General features: G+C 40.9%; 2 long non-coding RNA genes across 4 annotated transcripts in view; one reads left to right on the top strand and one right to left on the bottom strand.

Moving 5' to 3' along the window:
• Gm29871 overlaps positions 1–16,773 on the bottom strand; it is a 34,739-nt gene extending 17,966 nt beyond the window's left edge. Inside the window, exons 1-3 of one of the 3 annotated variants that reach the window (XR_383733.2) lie at positions 16,608–16,773; positions 15,506–15,604; positions 2,797–2,926 (exon numbers count right to left, since the gene is read on the bottom strand). This is a non-coding gene — a long non-coding RNA (predicted gene, 29871). Of the gene's footprint in view, positions 1–2,796; positions 2,927–15,505; positions 15,605–16,042; positions 16,072–16,607 lie in introns of those variants that run through there. The other 2 variants (XR_874942.1, XR_874943.1) reach the window with 2 other exon arrangements.
• A 565-nt stretch (positions 16,774–17,338) lies between these two features.
• The window catches only part of 1700128A07Rik (RIKEN cDNA 1700128A07 gene), a 69,334-nt gene continuing 66,753 nt past the window's right edge, over positions 17,339–19,919 (top strand). The window contains exon 1 of the long non-coding RNA NR_045938.2: positions 17,339–17,456. This is a non-coding gene — a long non-coding RNA (RIKEN cDNA 1700128A07 gene). The remainder of the gene's footprint in view (positions 17,457–19,919) is intronic.

Below are 19,919 nucleotides of genomic sequence, written 5' to 3'. Positions count from 1 at the left end.
CTTAATTTTTGCACCTCTGCCTAATGTGAGTTAATCAAAATCTAATGCAGTTAGAAGCTTCTCCGATAAGGGACAGGAGATGCATTGATCAATGGCTGTAACAATAATAATGTCATTGGGAATCAGTTTAATAGTACTTTCAGTTAGCAGCATCATAGGAACATGCTCTCCCTAGGACCAAGTGTCTGTCTAGCCATAAGTTCTTAGCCTTGTAAAGGTGCTAAATACGTGTTTCATCCTGTAGAGTGGAACTTACATACAATCTACGTTATAACATGATTTTTCCAGTGGTGCTCACACCACTATTGCACCAGGAGGCATGTTTTTGCAGACTAGTCATTACTGTACATCAGAGGGTTAAGAAGCAGATATAATGGATGGTTCTTGTTCTTCTCCAGTAGCTTACATAGCACTTTCCAGCACTGTGGAAAGAGGCCAATAGGGACAAAATATCCAAGTCCATAACAAGTGTAATTTTGCCAACCTTGATTTTGATGACTCAAGCATGGGCTATTTTCAGTAATTGGGTCTTACCATCAAACTCTGGAGGGTAACCAAGAGTATTGGCAGTAGTTTGTAATGTTCTGGGGTGGCCTATGGAACCTAACTGGCCCACCTCTAAAAAAAGGTAACTCATAGCTTGCACAGGGCATTTTATTCATGAGCCTTTGTTATCTAGTAGGAGCATTTTTTTTCCATTACGTGGTAAGATCATTTTAACTCTTTTAGTGTATGTGTATAATATATGTGGACCTTCTGTAGTACTAGAATTCCACATGACTTTTTCAAAAGTTCTTTGGAGTTAAGCCTACTCTCTTATCTACCCTACCCCCTTCCTCCCACCCCAGCTTAGACCTTCCATTCTGCATTTTAACCCTTTGAACCAGTAAACTCTATCTCCCCTCTCTTCTCTCTCTCTCCCCACTTCCTTTAGTAATTCTCTGACTTTTGTGGTTATTCTAAATGAAACACACATAGCTGTAGATTTAATACTGGCATCCACAGATAAGAGAAAACATGTAGTAACCTTTGTCTCTCTGTGTCTAGGTTATCTCACTCAAAATTCTTGTTTCCAGCTTCAAGCAAGTTACCTGCGAACTTCATAATTTTCTTTTTAATGACTGCTGAATAACAATCCATTATGTGAACATATACTTCCATTGTTCATTCATTGTTAGCAGATGCCTGCACTCTTTTCACTTCTTGGCTAGTGTAAATAGAGCATCAGTGATCTTGGCTCATCAGGTATATCTAGAGGAGGGTACGACATTTCTATAAAATAAAAACTATATGTAAATGACTACAGATTCATATCCCACTAAATGATTTTACAAAGTCCAGTATATAATGTGATTTTCTCTTGATTACTGCATTGGCTACTTTTCTTACTACTGTGACAAAACGCCTGACCAAGACATAGGGAAATAAGGTTTTCTCTACCTCACAGCATAAAGATATGGTGAGTAACCAGAGAGGGTGTCGCAGCAGAAGCACCCAGTGGCTGTTCAGCGTCTGCAGTCACCGAACTCTGTTCACCTTGCTTCCCCAGCCCCCTTTTGTTCCAGTCCATTCCCTAGCCATGTAGACTTCCCTGTCCACATTCAGAGCAAGTGTTCCCCCTGAGAGTGCTGTCATATACATACCATGGATGTGTCTTTTAAGTGACTAGAAAGCCAGTGAGGAAATCGAGACTAAACAGCACTTGGTGATGATGGTGATAAATGAACATTAAAATGTCATGATAATCAGACTGAGGGTTCAGTCAGTAACTGTGGCATTAGCATGAAAACCTGAGCTCAGATCCCAAAACCCATGGGGGTAAAAAGATGGTGTGGTTGCACCCCTCCTCAGTAAGTTATTCAGAACTGATCAGTCCTAACTGGACAATCAGCGTTCTTCAGTGGAGTGGCCCTGAGTATATCAACCACGCTGCAGCGTTGGTCTATGCTGTCCAGCGCACATTGAACTCCGTAGGTAGTCCAGCTTAGTTGCAACTAGCTCTCTTTACATAATGATTCATATCTATAACTTCAACACCCCTGTAATTTTCAGAGTTGGGAATTCATGTGGTGTGAGGTGAGGTATTTTCTGTCATCTGTCTGTTTTGTCCGTTTAGGAGGTAGTGTGCAAGGAGACTGGAGTAGAGAAAGGAAGGCAGAGGATGATGTAGTTAAGGCTCAGGAGAGAGAAGGACGACACACAGCTAAGATAACGCTTTTTCTATTACTACCATTCAGTTTTTAAACTGAAAATAACACATTTTCTATTTTGACCGTTTAATATTTAAACTTCCGTTCTCATTTCTCAAAACTAAATTAGAAGTAATACTTTGAAAAAAAAAGAATATCAGCTTTCTGCGCAGAGGACAAGAAGAGAACTCTAGGTGAGCTTGCTAGGACTATCACAACAAATTAAAACATGTAGATTCCTTAAAGTGCAGAAATGTTTCCTTGTGGATCTGGAAACTGGAAGTGCAAGATCAAGGTATCAGCGGAACGGACCTCTCTCCGTAGATGCCTCTGCTTCGCTTGTAAATGGCAAATGGTGTGACGTCACACACGATTCTCTGTATCCTCGCCTCATAAGGACTCAGGAGTAATGGCAGGTTCCCCACCCTTCTTATCTAACTATAAAGACCCATCATCTCCAAACACAGCACAATCGCGCTCTTGAGGTACTGGGATCAGCACACCAGCCTGTTAACGTGGTGGTAAAGGCTGCAGAAGGGAGCCTGGAAACAGAGTGACCGATACAGTTGGAGGTGGGGAGAAGGGAATAGAAACACATCTAACTTACAACGAGGCATCCTGTAAGGCTAAAGTCACCTGAAACGTCATCATCATGGTGCCGTTTAAGCTGCCCGGATGCTGAGGAGGGTGGGAAAAGGAGACCTTCTTTCATTCCTCTGACTCTTTCGCAGTTTACTCTGTGAAGGAAATATTCGGTGTTAACATGGGGAAAGTTGTTGACGCGTATGCATCCTTCATTGAGAGTCTAAGATAAACAAGTTCAAGTTGAGAAGTGAATTGCGTATGTAATTGCTCATCTTTCATTAGAACACTAGAGGGCGCCCTTCTCTTCTGTTAAAACACTGCTTCGAAATGAGTGGAAATAACAGGAGGGATTGCTCTGTAAAAATCATGGTTTTGTTTGGATAATTATGGGCTTGCTTCCACGTTCATTCCATTCTAATTTTTCTGATACCAAAACCAGCATTTTAAGTAATACTAAGCAGACTCGTAACTGAAAGGCCAGAAATAAGTATCGTGGCCGAGATCCTTAAGCCTGAACAGCTGCTAAGCACAGCCGGGAACAAGTGTTTTGTACCTCTTGCAATTGTCTGTTGAGTGTAATCAGCCTACGTTTCTGTGTTTAGGATTAGGGAGGGTCCTCCATGATTGTTTTCTGTATCTCACGCTCTCAAGTGAAGAGCACATTATTCTAGATTGGTGCATCTTTTAACAAGAGTGTCAAGGAGACCAGCCAAGCATTAAACATAAGAACCAAAATTTCAGCGTGGCCCAGATAGTGTTAATGACCAATATTTCGTTAGCATTTCTGATGTCAAATACCAAGCACTTTATTAAACTATTTTAGGGACACTATTGTGAACGGCTGTATTTATTGTCATGTTTAATATGGAAAGTGTTATAGCATTATGAAAAAAACAGATAGCCTATGACGAAAGGTGGCTTTGTCTCTTGGCATTACTGTATAAACATTTCATACCCTGCATACTTTATAGAGTTTTACTTCTAACAGTTTTGAAAGCTAGGGGTTTTGACTGTAATGTGCCTATAGTGGCAGAGTCTAAGGGCCTGGTCTCTGCTTTCAAATGACAAAAAGAAACCTGTATCAGCACACAGGGAAAGACAGAGGGACAGAAGGACTGGCCTGTTCTGGTTAGCACTTGGATAAAGTTGATCTCATTGGTGGGAGGAACCTGTATCAGCACACAGGGAAAGACAGAGGGACAGAAAGACTGGCCTGTTCTGGTTAGCACTTGGATAAAGTTGATCTCATTGGTGGGGGGAATGGGGCCTCCTGACTCCTCACTCTGACATCCCTTACAAGCCCTGTTCTTTAACCTACCTATAAAGTGGGGATTTTCTTAGACACATTTACTCCCTAGCAAAAGCCATTTGCAGATTTTAAGAAATGCTATGGAGTTTTGTTCGTATTTCTCTCAGGTAAGAAAGAATAAATTTGCGAGGATGGCTTTTGTGACCTGTTGGTGGCGAGTGTGGTAATGCAGGGGTCTGCCCCTAGAGTGGATGAGAACAGTGAGACATATTCATTTTGAATACCTGATAAGTTTGAGAATATTCACCGATTCTGAAATCATGTCGATATTCTGCTAATTATTATCCATCCCAATTAAAAATCTGAGGGTTAGATTTTTTTTCCAATATGCAATTTTAAATCTGTGATACTAGACTGACACCATCAATGTTATCTCTGACCTAAGCACCTTTCAAGTGCTTTTAGGTTGAGAGAAGTAGGGTAGCCCAGACTTAAGTTCCCAGAACTGCCATGCAAAGCTCAGAAGAGCTGGAGGGATGCTGCCAGTCACCAAGGAGACCAATTGCTAAATATCCTAAGCAGAGCTAAGTGCTATGTACAAGACCATGTCCATATGACAACATCTTCACCATGGAGAAAGTTCCCAGGATTTTATAGTGAACATTCTGCAGACCGTTGACCGACCTTGGAGTCTTATCAAAAGGAAACGCTCTGGGAACACTAACTCTGCATCGGGTACAGACCAACAAAAACAATGGGTAAAAGGGATGCTGGTATAGATTGTATTGACGGAGCGCATCTTATTCATATCAAATGGCAAACTTGTAAGGACATTACTAGAACTGTTACCTGTTTGTATTGAAAGAAGCAGTGGGAATATTAAAGAAAAGGAGGCTGACAATTCCCTCAAGTTAGTGGCACGAAGCAGATTGATATACTCACTCAGGAGCGAATGTGTGATGGTGTTCATGAAAAAAAAAAAAGTGGGAGGAACCAAGAAAACGGGTTCTAGTGAGAGTCCGTGCCAGTGCGCGCCCTCTGCCTCGTCCATAATGCAGCCTCACAGAATGATTGCACAAGACTTAATTTTTCTAAACAAGACAACACCTTCAAAACAAATTGAAGACTTCCCGGTTTTTTCACGATTAGATTGCAAAATTTACCAGGCCGCATTTTCCTTCATTTCTCTACTCCCAGCCCTGTTTTGAAAGGAGGATGTCTATACCTTCCTTTCAGGGCACACACTACACTTCAAGCTGTGTGTAACAACAACATGTAACCTGCGGGTTTACTTGCACAATGAAACAAATGCACAACAAAGTGGTGTATACACAAATGAACCAATACCCAGCTCTCTAAATTAACAGTCAGGGAAACAAATAGCACTGTATATGCTCTTTGTGTAATATATTAGACATTACTGACATATGTTTATTTTATTTTTATCCTACTCAGTCTGTATGTTACTTGTATATATGCTTTCTGAAGAAATGAAAAGGAATCATAAATTGAACATCTACCTCAAAATGCCTACAACGCAAGGAAATTGGTATATTAAAACATATAAATATATATTTAAATGAACTTTTGTCACTAGGGTTGACAATGGGAATTCTGAAAGAACAAAAATGTCCCATGAGAAAAACATTGTGAGGAGCGAAACAGACTCGGGCTCCAATCCCTAATGGAAATGCTCTGAGACCTATCTTCCAGTAATTTTACATTCTTACATAGTCCTGCCTGTGGTGAATAAGAGGGATTCCTGGGTTGTTTTTAAGCAAAATAAAGGCAAAATTCATTCAGTATTTTGTCATGCCTTGTATAAAACTGAGCACTTGTTTGTTATCTCTTTGCTGGCTTTGCAAAAGCAAACGTTGAAGGGAGGCAGCCTACAAACAGGAACGAGGGGTAAACTGTGTGAACAGAAAGATTCTGACAGCCAGAAAGAAGCTGAACTGACATCCCCAAACTGAAAGAATACAAATTTAACACACAACAGAAGAGAGCTTAGAGGTGCATCCATTGTGAGTAAACTTTTATGTCAATTACTGAGAAATAATCTAGCATCCCTACAAAAGGATACAGATATCAGAAATGGTGTTCTGTAAGTGTAAGAAGGAATTTGTTCTCTGTTAAGATGCTAAAATGTGTCAAATTCCTGTGCAGTATCAGAAAATTAATATATTTAGCTAGGTAAGGTGGCCCGTGCCAGTAGGCATGTGCTGAGAAAATGGGGGCAGAAGTTTAAGGCCAGCCTGCCTTCCCATTAAGAAAAGAAAGGAAGAAAGGAAGGAAGGAAGGAAGGAAGGAAGGAAGGAAGGAAGGAAGGAAAGAAGGAAGAGAAAGGAAGGGAAGAAGAAAAAAGAAAGGGCTGGAGAAAGAAGGAAAGAAAGAGAAAGAAAGAGAAAGAGAGAAAGAAAGAAAGAAAGAAAGAAAGAAAGAAAGAAAGAAAGAAAGAAAGAAAGAAAGAAAGAAAGAGAAAGAAGGAAAGAAAAGAAGGAAGAGGAAGGAAGGAAGGAAGGAAGGAAGGAAGGAAGGAAGGAAGGAAGGAACAATGAAACAAGGAAGGGAGGAAAATTATTGCATTCATATAATTTGTTTTTGAAATATTTAACATAAAGTATCAATCATTGGTTATGTTTTTCTTAAACTGTAAAATATGATGTTACTTAAATATTTCTGCAAGGAATTACACAGTGTGGCTTCATGGCTTTCAACAAGAATAAAGGTTTTTTTTTTTCATTAGTTCATTTTAAGCTTTACTTGGAGAGTTCTCTTGTTTGGTTATTTTCAGATTCATTTAGGTAGGAGACTTTGCTTTAATTGTTCTCAAATGGGTTGGGAAAAATATATAGAAAATAAAAAAAAATGCAGGTGGGGAAAAATTACATAAGTTCTCCCCATGTAGATAGAAATACGACTTGACAAAGGAATTGATTAACCAGTTGTTAGCACGGGGACAAACTGAACAAGACTAACTTGCCCATGGGTATTTTAGACAGGGTTGTAGTAATTGGATCCCTTTGTGCCTGTGTTTACTCTTTACTTTGTTACAAATTGTTTTGTTCTTGCAATGTTCCAAGTGTTGGAGGTTTTGTTCATTCCATCTGTCTGAGGATGGTTTAAGGCATTCTGTGGATACATTAGTCATTCTTCTATCCATTTCTTCTATACTGAGTTCAACACTACAGTAAACTTTCCCCCACTTTTTTTTCTTTTTTTTTTTAAATTTAATTTTATTTGTAATTCATTTTTTACACTCCATATTCCATTCCCGGAACTTCCGCATCCACCCTCTGACTGCTCCACATCCCACCCCTCCTCCCCATCCCACCCCTTCTCCACGAGGATGTCCCCATCCCCACCTGACCTCTAAACTCCCTGGAGCCTCCAGTCTCTTGAGGGTTAGGTGCATCATCTCTGAATGAACACAGACCTGGAAGTTCTCTATTGTATATGTGTTGGGGGGCTTCATATCAACTGGTTTATGCTGCCTGTTTGGTGGCCCAGTTTTTGAAAGACCTTGGGAATCCAGATTAATTAAGACTGCTGGTCCTCCTATAGGATTGCCCTTCTCCTCAGCTTCTTTCAGCCTTTCCTAATTCAAAAACAGGAGTCAGCTGCTTCTGTCCATTGGTTGTGTGCAAATAACTGCATCTGACTCTTTCAGCTGCTTGCTGGGTCTTTAGCAGCCTTATTTGTGATAGCCAGAAGCTATAAACAACCTAGATGTCCCACAACAGAAGAATGGATTCAGAAAATATAGTTCATTTACACAATGGAATACTACTCAGCTTTTAAGAATGAGGACATCCTGACTTTTGCAGGCAAATGGATGGAACTAGAAAATATCATCCTGAGTGAGATAACTCAGACCCAAAAGGATGTGCATGGTATGTAGTCACTAATAAGTGGATATTAGTCAGAAAGAAAGAAAGAAAGAAAGAAAGAAAGAAAGAAAGAAAGAAAGAAAGAAAGAAAGAAAGAAAGAAAGAAAGAAAGAAAGGAAGGAAGGAAGGAAGGAAGGAAGGAAGGAAGGAAGGAAGGAAGGAAGGAAGAAAGAAAGAAAGAAAAAAGAAAAAACCCATACAGAATACACAAGATACAGTCCACAGAATGCAAAAGGCTCAACATTGCTGAAGTGCCCAAGTGAGGATACCTCAGTCCCACTTGGGAGAAAGAAGAAAGCAATCACAAGTGGAGAGGGAAGGAAAGACTTGGGAGGGAAAGTGGACAGGGTAGAGGGGAATGGGGGGTAGAGGGGAACCTGATCTGGTATTGGGTGAGGGAAAAGGACTGAAGCCCTGAGGGCCAGCAGAAAGTATGTCAACAGGAAACCTCAGGAAATAGGAGGTTGGGGGGACCCTCCCCCAGAATGCACCAGAGACCTGGGAGGTGAGAGATTCCCAGTACTCATATGGAGGACCTTTGATGAAATGCCCAACAGTAGGGAGAGGGAACCTACAGCACCCACCTCCAGCAGAAAGACAGGGCATCAAGTGAGGGAGGGGGTTGCCATCCCTCAGTCACACCACTGACACATAATTGATTCTATATGAAAGAATTACAGAGATGGAAATGGAGAGGAGCCTGGGGAAAAGAAGGTCCAGCGACAGGCCCAAAGTGGGATGCAGCTCAAGGGGGAATCTGTGACATCTTGCTGAGGATCACGACAGCTGGCAAGCAGGCATGGCTCTTGAACAGTATCTGAAAGTGTATGTCTTATTCATAAACTGAAGAGAGAGACAGAGACAGAGTCAGAGAGACAGAGACAGAGTGAGACAGATAGAGAAAGGGAGAGATGCAGGGAGAGAGAAAGAGAGAGAGAGAGAGAGAGAGAGAGAGAGAGAGAGAGAGAGAGAGAGAGAGAATATGCTGAAAATGGTATGGGTTCTTGAAATCTCAAAGGCCACTAGAGACATACATCTTCCAAGAAGGCCATACCTCCTAATTCTTCCCAAACAGTTCCTCCAACTGGGGACCAAATATTAAAATATATAAGCCTATAGGGAATATTCTCATTTATATTACCACATTCCATTCAATGACTGCTATAGAAATCATAATGCAAAATGTAGCCATTCCATACCATAATGCAACATGCATTTAATTCAACTTCAAAGAGCCTTCTAAGTCTCTCAATCTCAAGGCTGTTTAAAAGTCCAAACTCTCTACTGAGGTTCAAGCCAATCTTGTAATTGAAGTCCCACCATGATAGAATGTATACCCCTCAAACTGTAAGGTAGAATTACTTTTTGACAAATATTTTGTCAGCACACACGTAAACAAAATATTATCTCATGGATAAATACCACTCCTACTTTGAGAAACAAACATTAAGAAAGTTGAAGAAAACGTTAAAATGAATGCTGAAGTAGCACAAAAGTAGCATCATAGTAAAGATTCATACATTAATTAATTTAAAACAAACTCTTTTTAGTTGTGGTTTATTTGACTTTTGCTGCACAAGCTTCATGAATGTCTTATCCAAACAAAGTGATCACTTTTCTCATGCAAATAACAGTAGGAACAGTAATTTATGATAGTGTGGCATCAAGGACAACCACAGACTAGCTTCTCTAAAAGGAACATGCCTTTCAGTCCCAGATTCTGACATACTGTGAGATCACGTTTGTTTCATGTTCCCATACACTACCGAGCTATTTCTTCTATAATCACATCCCAGAAGTTGCACAGACACTGGGCATCAGAATTATAAGCACACAACCTATACTTCATCATGAGGAAATGAATTCAAAGACATGTCTGTTTGTTTGTTTTTGTATTTGACTTCTGAAATAGGATGACCTTTATCTATTCAGATTTATTTTTAATAAGTTGACCTGTTTATTTTCTTTACAAAAGGAAGTAGGGGACAATGACAAAAATTAAAGCAAAGAAGAGATAAATGTTTTCTTTCATTAAATCGGATATCTTCGTGTCATCTGACTCCATAAAACGAAAACAAGTCACTTGCAAAGGGACGTCTACAATACGCTTTATTTAACTAGGCCGTACTGCACTGGATTGTGCCCCAGTGTTTAGGACACTCATATAGAGGGTTCTGAATTCCAGCCTCCTGTGGACTACGTAGTGAGACTGTCACAAGAATGAAAACAGAGGATACAAACAGCATGAAAGCAGCCTAAATTACTGAGGGAGCTTACACTGACAGCTGTCACCTACCAAAGACAGCAAACAGAGCAAAGTTAAGCCTTCAGAACCATCATTGCTCATCTTAGTAATTGTACCAGCGACCTCTTCTTCAGTACAGTCTTTATATCTAGGAAGTATCTGAGTTTTCATCATAAAGCAGTCTCATGGCCCATTTTAATAATGTAGTTCATTTTGCTTATTACTTAACATTAAGATAGGATAGGGCACTAAAAATGCGTTTCTACAGAGGACCAAACAGTGCAGTATATTTTAGGTTCCTACCATCATACACTTTAACTTCTTATTTTATTTTATTTTTGTTGTATATTTTATTTACTTGCGTTTCAAATGTTATTCCCTTTCCCGGTTTCCCCATCTGCAATCCCCCTATCGCATCCCCCTCCCACTGCTTCTATGAGGGTGCTTCCCCATCCACCCCTGCCTCACTGCCCTGGCATTCCCCTACACTGGGCATCAAGCCTTCACAGCACCAAGGACCATTCCTTCCACTGATGCCCCACAAGGCCATCCTCTGCTACATATGCAACTGGAGTCACTGGTGCCTCCATGTGTACTCTTTGGTTGGTGGTTAAGTCCCTGGGAGCTCTAGGGGGTCTGGTTGGTTGATACTGTTGTTCTTCCTATGGGGTTGCAAACCCCTTCAGCTCCTTCAGTCCTTTCCCTAACTCCCCCATTGGGGCTCCCATGCCCAGTCCAATGTTTGACTGCAAGCATCCTTATTTGTATTTGTCAGTCTCTGGCAGAGCCTCTCAGGAGACAGCTATATCAGGCTCCTGTCAGCAAGCACCTCTTGGCATCTGCCACAGTGTCTGGGTTTGGTGTCTGCATATGGGATGGATCTCCAGGTTAAAACAATGACTTCATGAAATTTGCAGGCATATGGATGGGACTAGAAAATATTATCCTGAGTGAGGTAACCCAGTCACAAGAAAACACACATGGTATATACTCACTAATAAGTGGATACTAGGCAAAAAATGGGAATACCCACCATCTAACTCACAGGCCATATGAAGCTCAGGAAGAAGAAAGACCAAAGTGTGGAAGCTTCAGAACTGCTTAGAAGGGGAAACAAAATAGTCACAGGACGTAGAGGGACTTGGGAGGAAGAGAAGAGGGAAAGGGGAAAGCGGGGCAGGATCAGGTATTGGAGGAGACTGGATGATATACAGAGGGTCAGTAAAGTGAACAGAGGTGTAAGGCAATTGGGGAACGGGGAACTGGGGGTAGCCACCAGAAAGTCACAGATGCCAGGAAAGCAAAAAGCTCCCAGAACCCAATGGAGATGAGATTAGCTGAAATGCCCAACAAAGGGGGGGGGGGGAATAACACGTAGAGAGCATATCCAGAGGTTAGGCAAGGATCCTGGTTGAGGGATGGGGCCACCCACTCATCTCCAAATTTTTATCCCGGAATTGCTCCTGTCTAAAGGAAATATGGGGACAAAGTGTGGAGCAGAAACTGAAGGAAAGGCTCTCTAAATTTCTAATATGGCCATAACAGCACAACGCACACTTGGGCAATTCATAAACAAACCAATACAATAGGATTTTAATAATGTTGTTTTCAAAATAAATGAACAATGGATAATATTTTCCAACCACTTTTCTACATTGAGTATCCCATATTTATATTCTACTAATTTTCCTGATTTAAAACTGCACTTAATTAACCAAAATAAACTTGAAGATGTATAAAAATTACTTTTATGATGCATTGCGTGGGTGCCCTCGATACACAATAAATTTATGCAAGACGGATAATATTTCTGATGTCTTTCCTGCTTTTATAGTTAGCAATTGTATTATAACAGACAATGTATCTTAAAGAACATTAAAACTAGAAGAATTTGAAGACTGCATCATAGCTCTTCTGTGTAAAAGTAATTTCGGGGAGGAGGTTGCTTCACTCCTTTTCCCAAATAAGTGCAGGGTGTTTCTACACCCACTCTAGCCCCCTTTAGCTCCCTAATAAATGACACAGAAACCTAATAAATTCATTCCAGCGCTGCAAGCCCTGTACGTGGGCAGATACTTATTATCTATTCTAACCCTACTGTAGCTTGGCCATTTTCCAGCCATGAGGTCCTTTATTTATGATCTGAGCCTTGCTCAGGCTTGATCTGTTCCATGTGTGTCCTCAGGGCACCTCCTCCTGGTCTCTGATCATGTTCTCCCCACACCTTCCTCCCTCTCTTTCTCTTTCTGATCTCTTTAGGACCCCCTGGCTGGGATCAGAAGTTCCGCCTTCTCTTTCTCCTCTGCCCAGTTATTGGCTAAATCAGGTCTTCATTAACCAATCAGAAGTGATGGAAAACAAATTTTGAGATGGAGATGCTTACCATGCCAACATCTGGCCGACAACCAGATATCTGGACATAGAAATCGGCATTTGAATACACAGTGCACAAACGCATCCCTTAACACTTCTGTGCTGGCTTATGTTTGGTCAACTAGATAGGGGCTTGAGTCACTTAGGACTAGGGACCTTCAACTGAGAAAATGATCCCACCAAATTGGCCTGTGGAAAAGTCTATGGGGCACTTTATTAAGATTGATGTGGTGGATCTGTCATTGAAGGGGGTAGGTATTCCTGAACAGGGACAGGGTTGTATAAGGAAACACAAACACGTAGAGCAAGACCTGAGAAGCAGGTCAGGAGGCAGCATTCCCACACAATTTGTGCTTCAGTTTCTGCTCCAGATTCCTACCCCGAGTCCCTGCTCTGACTTTCTTCAGCGACAGACTACTGTTTGGAAGTACAAGAGGAAATAAACGCTTTCCTCCTTGTTGGACTGCATATCTGCCTAGCTACTGAGGAGTCGCCATCTCCTGTGTACCCAGACTACAAAAAGGTACCGCTGGGATTTGGGAATAAAGTCTGTGGTCCTTCCTTCCCTTCGGGGCATCTAGGTGCCAGGCAGGAAAGGGAAGAAAGAGCCCAGGTATGGGAGCTGAACCTGATTTGGCTCCAAATGAGTGCTGAGAGTACAGAGAGGATGGGAGAGAAAAGGCCTTCTCCTGGAGATTTAGGTTCGGCTTTTTAAGACGAAGGGCTCCACCACGCCCATCCTTGAAGAAGACATGATCCTTGCTTGTGCAAGCTGTTTTGTTTGATGGCAGATGTGAATGCATACTCAGGGTGAACCAGGGATTAAATACCTTTTACTGGGACTGAATGCCCAGGGAGGGGAGCTCATTGGCTGAACATTCAGAGCCCCAGATACCGCATTAGCGTGGAGAACTCCAGGTTTTTATGCTACTTGACTGTTATAATCCGCTCAGACGGGTGCCCTAGTTACGTGATCCAGGACAAGTAGAACTTGGCAGGAGCTGGTTCCACTCCTGCCACTCTCAGATTCCCTGAGATTCCCTGGGTTCTGAGCCTCCTCAACCTTACCAGTTCTTTTGTCTGGTGGCAAGGTCCACTTACCCCATACCTCCCCAAGTTGCTCTGGGTCATGGTCTTTATAAGAGCAATAGAAAAGCTAAAACACTTCTGAGTTGTAACAAAGTGTTGGCCTGCAGCCTATAGTAATTTCCTGTCTCATAAAATTAATCACTTTTTAAAGAACCCTACATTAGAAACTAGTAGGTTTCTATTGATTCTTTATACTTAAGTAGTGCTTTTCCTTGTACGAAATAAATAAATAGATAGATAGATAGATAGATAGATAGATAGATAAATTTATACATGCATATATTTAAATTTTTGAAGAAAAGTAATTTCTTTTTGAAATTTTCAAACAAACACTAATGAAACACAATTAACAAGTAGGTTCCTATATTTGAACAAAGGCACTTTAAATCCCTTTTATCATTAGTTATATTATTTAGCTCTAATTTTCCAGTCAAGTATTTTTGAGATTTTTTTTTTTTTTTTTTTTTTTTGCTCAGTGAGCTATATATTACTGACTCGTCTTCTCATTAAAATATTTTTGTTATAAATATGATTTTCTTTTAAATTTGAAGAGCGCCCAGGTGTAGTAAGATAGATGTGGCACTTTTTTGATAAAATTAAATAAAGCCACGCTCTGTGCTGTGTCTTTGTTGACAGTTCAGAACTCCCGAGAAGAGCACCATGGGCTGGCATTTGTCTTTAAGCCTCCTGACCCCAGCCCCTCTTACTTTCCTCGAACCAACTGCACATTTGTGAACAGAGAATTTACTCTCCTTTGATCCTAGTAAGTCACAGAGATTTCTAACTTACATTAATGTCTCTCTTCACTGCGGAGGCGAACAAAAGATGTCAACCACGTAGACTCTGGCCCCAGGTTGAGAGTCTTGTGCATTCTGTGAGTTTGCTTGATAACCTACCCTTTGTGTTATCTTCTAAGGACTGTTAGATCTAGTGGAGCTTGTCTGAGTGACAGCGCTAGCGGCATGCAAGTACCTAACAATGTCATCAGTCCCACAGAGCAGGAGTGTGGGTATAGCCTGGCATATGGGCCTGAGCAGTGCAGATCTCTTGAAGTGGTAGGGTAGAGACAAAGCAAAGGAGCTTCCGTCTAAAGGGGGAGAGTGCAGAGCAGTTCTGGGGCCACGAGACCACACTGGAGCCTCTCAGCTAACAATGATGATGCAATTAAAATCTTAGCATGGCGTCTTGAGAACATTTGGGATGTACAAAGGCCCATATAAACTCATACAAATAAAGACCACTTTCGATGTGAAAAGAAGATTGATTTAATATGAATGAAGTAACTGACATGTTGTGTTTCATAAAACATGTTACTGTATAATAAAGAAAGAACTTTGTCTTTAAATAAATTCTACTAAGATGCCAACAAATATGAGAAACCTGTTCTACTGGTTTGGAATGCTGTCTTAGATAGGGTTTCCATTGCTGAGAAGAGACACCATGACCAGGGCAACGTATTATTATTATTATTATTATTATTATTATTATTATTATTATTATTAATTCCATTCATTTACATCTCAGACGATATCCCACATCCTGGTTACCCTTTCACAACCCCCCTCACATCTGCCCTCTACCCCGCCCCTTTTCCTCAATGAGGGTGCTCCCCCATGTACCCACTCTCTCCCACCCTACCCCTCCAGCATGCCCCTACACTGGGGCATCAAATCTCCACATGTCCAAGGGCCTCCCTATGCATTGAGGGCAGACAAGGACATCCTCTGCTGCATATATATATATATATATATATATATATATATATATATATATGCATGGATTCCTCTCTGTACATTCTTTGGTTGGTAGTCTAGTCACTGGGAGCACTGGGTAGTCCTCCCAGCCAATATTGCTCTTCCTATGGGGTTGCAATTCCTCTCCTCACCTCCAGTCCTTCTGGCAGCTCCCCTACCAGGGTCCCCACACTCAGTCTGATGGTTGGCTCCAAGTATCCACATCTTCATTTGTCAGTTGCTGGCAGAACCTCCCAGGAAACAAGACATAACAGGTTTGTGTCAGAGAGCACCTCTTGGCAACAGCAACAGTGTCAGCAGACAGGATGGATCCCTAGGTAGGGTGTTCCCCAAATGGCCCTTCCTTCAGTCTCTGCTCCATATTTTTGTTCATGTCTTCCCTTTGGACAGGAACATTTCTGGGTTAAAAACTTTGAGGTGGGTGGGTGACCCCATCCCTGGACTGGGGGGCCATGCCTATCCAATGGAGGTGGTTTCTACAGGTTCTATCTCCACTTTGTTGTGCATTTCGGCTAAATTCATCCCTGTTGGGTCATGGGAGCCTATCGCTTCCCTCCCTTCTGGGGCCTTCCAGTGGCTATCCCCAGTTCCTCAACCCCACTGCTACATATTTTGTTCCATTTCCTGACCCTCTTATTAGGGGCAATATTTAGCTGGGGCTGCCTTACAGGCTCAGTCCATTGTCATCAAGGCAGGAAGCATGGCAGCATCTAAAACGACACACGGCTGGAGAAGGAGCCAAAAAGTTCTACATCTTAATCTGAAGGCAGTCATCAGAAGACTCTTCCAGGCAGCTAGAAGGAGGGTCTCAAAGCCCATGCCCACAGTGACGCACTTCCTCCAACAAAGCCACACCTCCCATAATGCCACTCTCTGTGGCAAGCATATTGAAACCATTACAGATGTCATAAGAAGACTGCTATGAAATGAGTTGATTAATCAATAAACTTCTCTCCCTTCAGGTCACAGCTCTGGATTCTACAGATAGCCACGCTGGTGGATTTGATGTCTTCTGGTTCTTGGTTTACAGTCTAAAGGGGGAAAGAAGTCTCTGAGGTCTATTTTATAAGGACACTTGCCTATTTGAGAGGATCTCAACTTTACTGATAATCTCCCATGTCCGTCCCCACCCCCATCTTCTAATACCATAATACTGGTGCCTAATATTTCAATCTATGAATCTGAAGAGAATAGGAACTAACAGTCTATAATAACATCATATTTGTGACAAACCTGTCTTGATCAGGAGACACTGTCATGTAATGGTTGTCTGAGTGTGCTTCCCACTATTCTCTCTGATGTAATATGTTACTTCCATCAGTGAAATGGCCTTTGGATTCTATTGCTATTGCTATGATCAAGTTTTAACATACTCTTTGTGAAATATATTACTGGTTGGGATTTTTTTTTCAATACAAGGTAAGACAGGTACAGTTATCCACATAATTTCCAAACATTTTACATCCTTATACTGTGGTAAAGCATTCCTGCTTTTTTACTTGCTTGTTGAAGCATATAAATACAGTTAATTTTCAAAACTATATAGTACTTTGTACTTTTTATTGGAAAATTTTAAATTCCAATTTTATTTATTTTATATCACACAACTGCAGTTTCCCCTTCCTGCTTTCCTCTCAGTCCTTCCCCCATCTCTTCCTCCCACCATCCACTTCTCCCCCAACCCACTCGTTCCCCATCCCCTCCTCCCCTAATCTCCTCCTCTCCTATCTCCTCCACAATTTCTTTTCAGTAAAGGGACTGCCTCAGTGGATATCAACCAAGGATGGCATATCAAGTTGTAGTAAGACTAGGCACCTCCTCCTCTAAGGCTAGAAAAGACACTCCACGGGGGAATCAGTCCCATAGGCAGGCAACAGTCACGCATGTCACAGACAGAGCATGTCACAGACAGAGCATGTCACAGACAGAGCATGTCACAGACAGACAGAGCATGCTCCCACTGTTCAGGGTCCCACAGAAGATCAAACTACACTTCTCTGTTATATGTGTGGGAGGCCGAGTTCAATTCCATGAAGGGTCCCTGGTTGGCAGTTCAGTCTCTAGAATTTCCTTTAATTTTTGGTAAGTGGTGAGTAAAATATGTTCTACCTTTATCAGTGCTATAAGCCTCTGCTTAGTGTTCAAATTTTGCTTCATTTTGCATTACGAAATATTTTAAAGAAAGACAGCTGTTTTCACACCATCCAGGTCAATTTCATGATAGCCTTTTCCCTTTTCTTTCTCAATTAGCTCTACATTATGAAACCCCACCCCTGGCTTCTCCTCTTCCAGCCCACTCTTCTGTCCATGCTGGTGTCCTCATCGCAGGTCCTGTATGATGTGTCAAGATGTTTCCTCTGTCTAAATATATGAATACAATCTCCTCTGTTTCCTTGATCTTCTCTTGTTCCCTTCTATGAGCAACAGATCACACACACACACACACACACACACACACACACACACACATACACACACACACACCTGAACACATGTGCAAGGGTGAATTGGATGTAAGCATCCCTTGAATCAGTATCATCACAGCCTGAATCTGCTCTATATTTTATTCATTCACAGCACATGGGAGGCACAAATAAATACCTCAGTATTGGGTCCTGACTTCTAGTAAGAGAACTTTGTTTTGTTTTGTCTTTTTATTGGAACTGATGAATATATTGCACATGTATACACGTATAATTGAGAGTAGGGATGTCGTTGTTCTTTTCCTATCAGTGAGTACTGAAACACTGTAGTACCAATGAAAATTAACAGTTTTGCATGAGACTTCTATTGTCTAGATAACAGAATGAAAGCTGAGTACTATATGCTCAAAATTCTCGAATTTGTATAAAGCCATGTCTGAAAAAAACTACATCAAAAGTACCCTTCGCTACATTTTTGGGTATTATATATATGATTTAGTTTAAACTGAGGTATATAAGTGAAATTAATTTTAGAAATATATCATATTATCACTTTTTATACCTTAAGAGGCAAGATATACAAGGAATGAATACATTTGTCAAATACAGCAAATGGATAAACTGCACACAATAGCACACATCTCTATGTCGAACACTCTGGAACCTGACAGGAGTATTCCAAGTTTGATAACATAGTGAAACTGTCTTTAAATTAATCAGACACTATCAACAGGACAAAGAATAATTCACCATGTCCAGTTCAAATATAAAACAGGGAAATAAAACTCGCAGAAACTAGTCTAAAACCAACCTCAGGCAGACACTATGCTGGAGTTAAAACAGAGAAGCAGACAAAAATTATAATAAACAAACTCAAATAAGTAGTAAATATATCATGTCACAACTACCAGCTGTGATTTAATCTATCCCAACTGAGAAGTAGACAATTTTTGTTTGTGTGTATGTTTCTACAATCCTGAAAGAAAATAGAAGCATGAAAATACTGTCCTCGTCGTGTTCTTTCAATGGACCAAAACCCATCTAGATACTCAAGGAGGGAGCTGACACTTAACTTCCATGCCATAATGAATGTCAGTTACCAATCAAAGAATACTAAACAAGATGGATATAAGTCATGGGGCAGACAAGCTGCCTTTCTGTTGCAGGCTTTTGTTGTCCCCGAGGACACTGGTTGTGGTGATGGGCTCAGTAATACAATATAAGAGGTTTATCATTTTGATTTTAAGCAAGGAAAGTAAAGTTGGGACAAGAAGCATATAACCAAGACTCTCAGGATGACCTAGTATCAGAAAAGCTACCAGAAATGCTGCCTAAGACTGTCTGACTAGGTGTTTCAGTTTTCAAATTCCACAGTCTCAAGAAACAGAGTTCCTGTGCACAAAATACAGTATTTTTAAAGCTACAAAGGCTTTAAATTATCTCTTTTGAGGAATCACCGGGATGAGGACTATTTGACAAATAGAGTTTGCCATGCTTTGGTGATTTTAGAACAAAGACAATGTTTTCTTTGTAATGGCCCTCTCAGATGAGTGATGCCTTGTCCTGGCTGACACCTGTGTAACAGCTAAATGGCAGTGTTTCCTGGTTCTCTTTCTCCTGTGTTTGGCGGGATAATGGATACACTGTTCTGAGGCACTGACAGAACACACAGTCAACTTCAACATCATCATCAAAGATGGAGTGCCATTGTGCAAAACTATCAGGAAATAATGCCACCATTATTGGCTCATCTCAACTGGATGAGAGTATGTGCGGCATATTCAAATATTATGAAAAAAAACTGAATCCTTTGGGATTCAATTTGGTAATAATGTAAATTATAAACAATAAGACAAATTAATAAATATTTCAAAGAGAATGTAATTATTTTATTTCTCTGAAACTTTCTGTGCTATTTCCTTTTGGGTTTTAGGTTTTTTAAATTTGTTTATGTCCATTTTTCCCTCCTGTCTGGATAGCTTTTTCTTCCAATATTCAAAAACAAAATTCCAATTAGAAGCAAATACTCATTTTATTTTTCCACTTACTCTGCAGCAATCTTACATAGTTGGCTTTCTAATAAAGCTCCTCGCTAGTTATTCAACTACTCTCCCACACAGCT

This window comes from Mus musculus, chromosome 14 (assembly GCF_000001635.26).
Source record: "Mus musculus strain C57BL/6J chromosome 14, GRCm38.p6 C57BL/6J".
NCBI lineage: Eukaryota > Metazoa > Chordata > Mammalia > Rodentia > Muridae > Mus > Mus musculus.
Note: the sequence above shows the minus strand (reverse complement) of the source record. Positions and strands in the feature narration are given on the sequence as shown.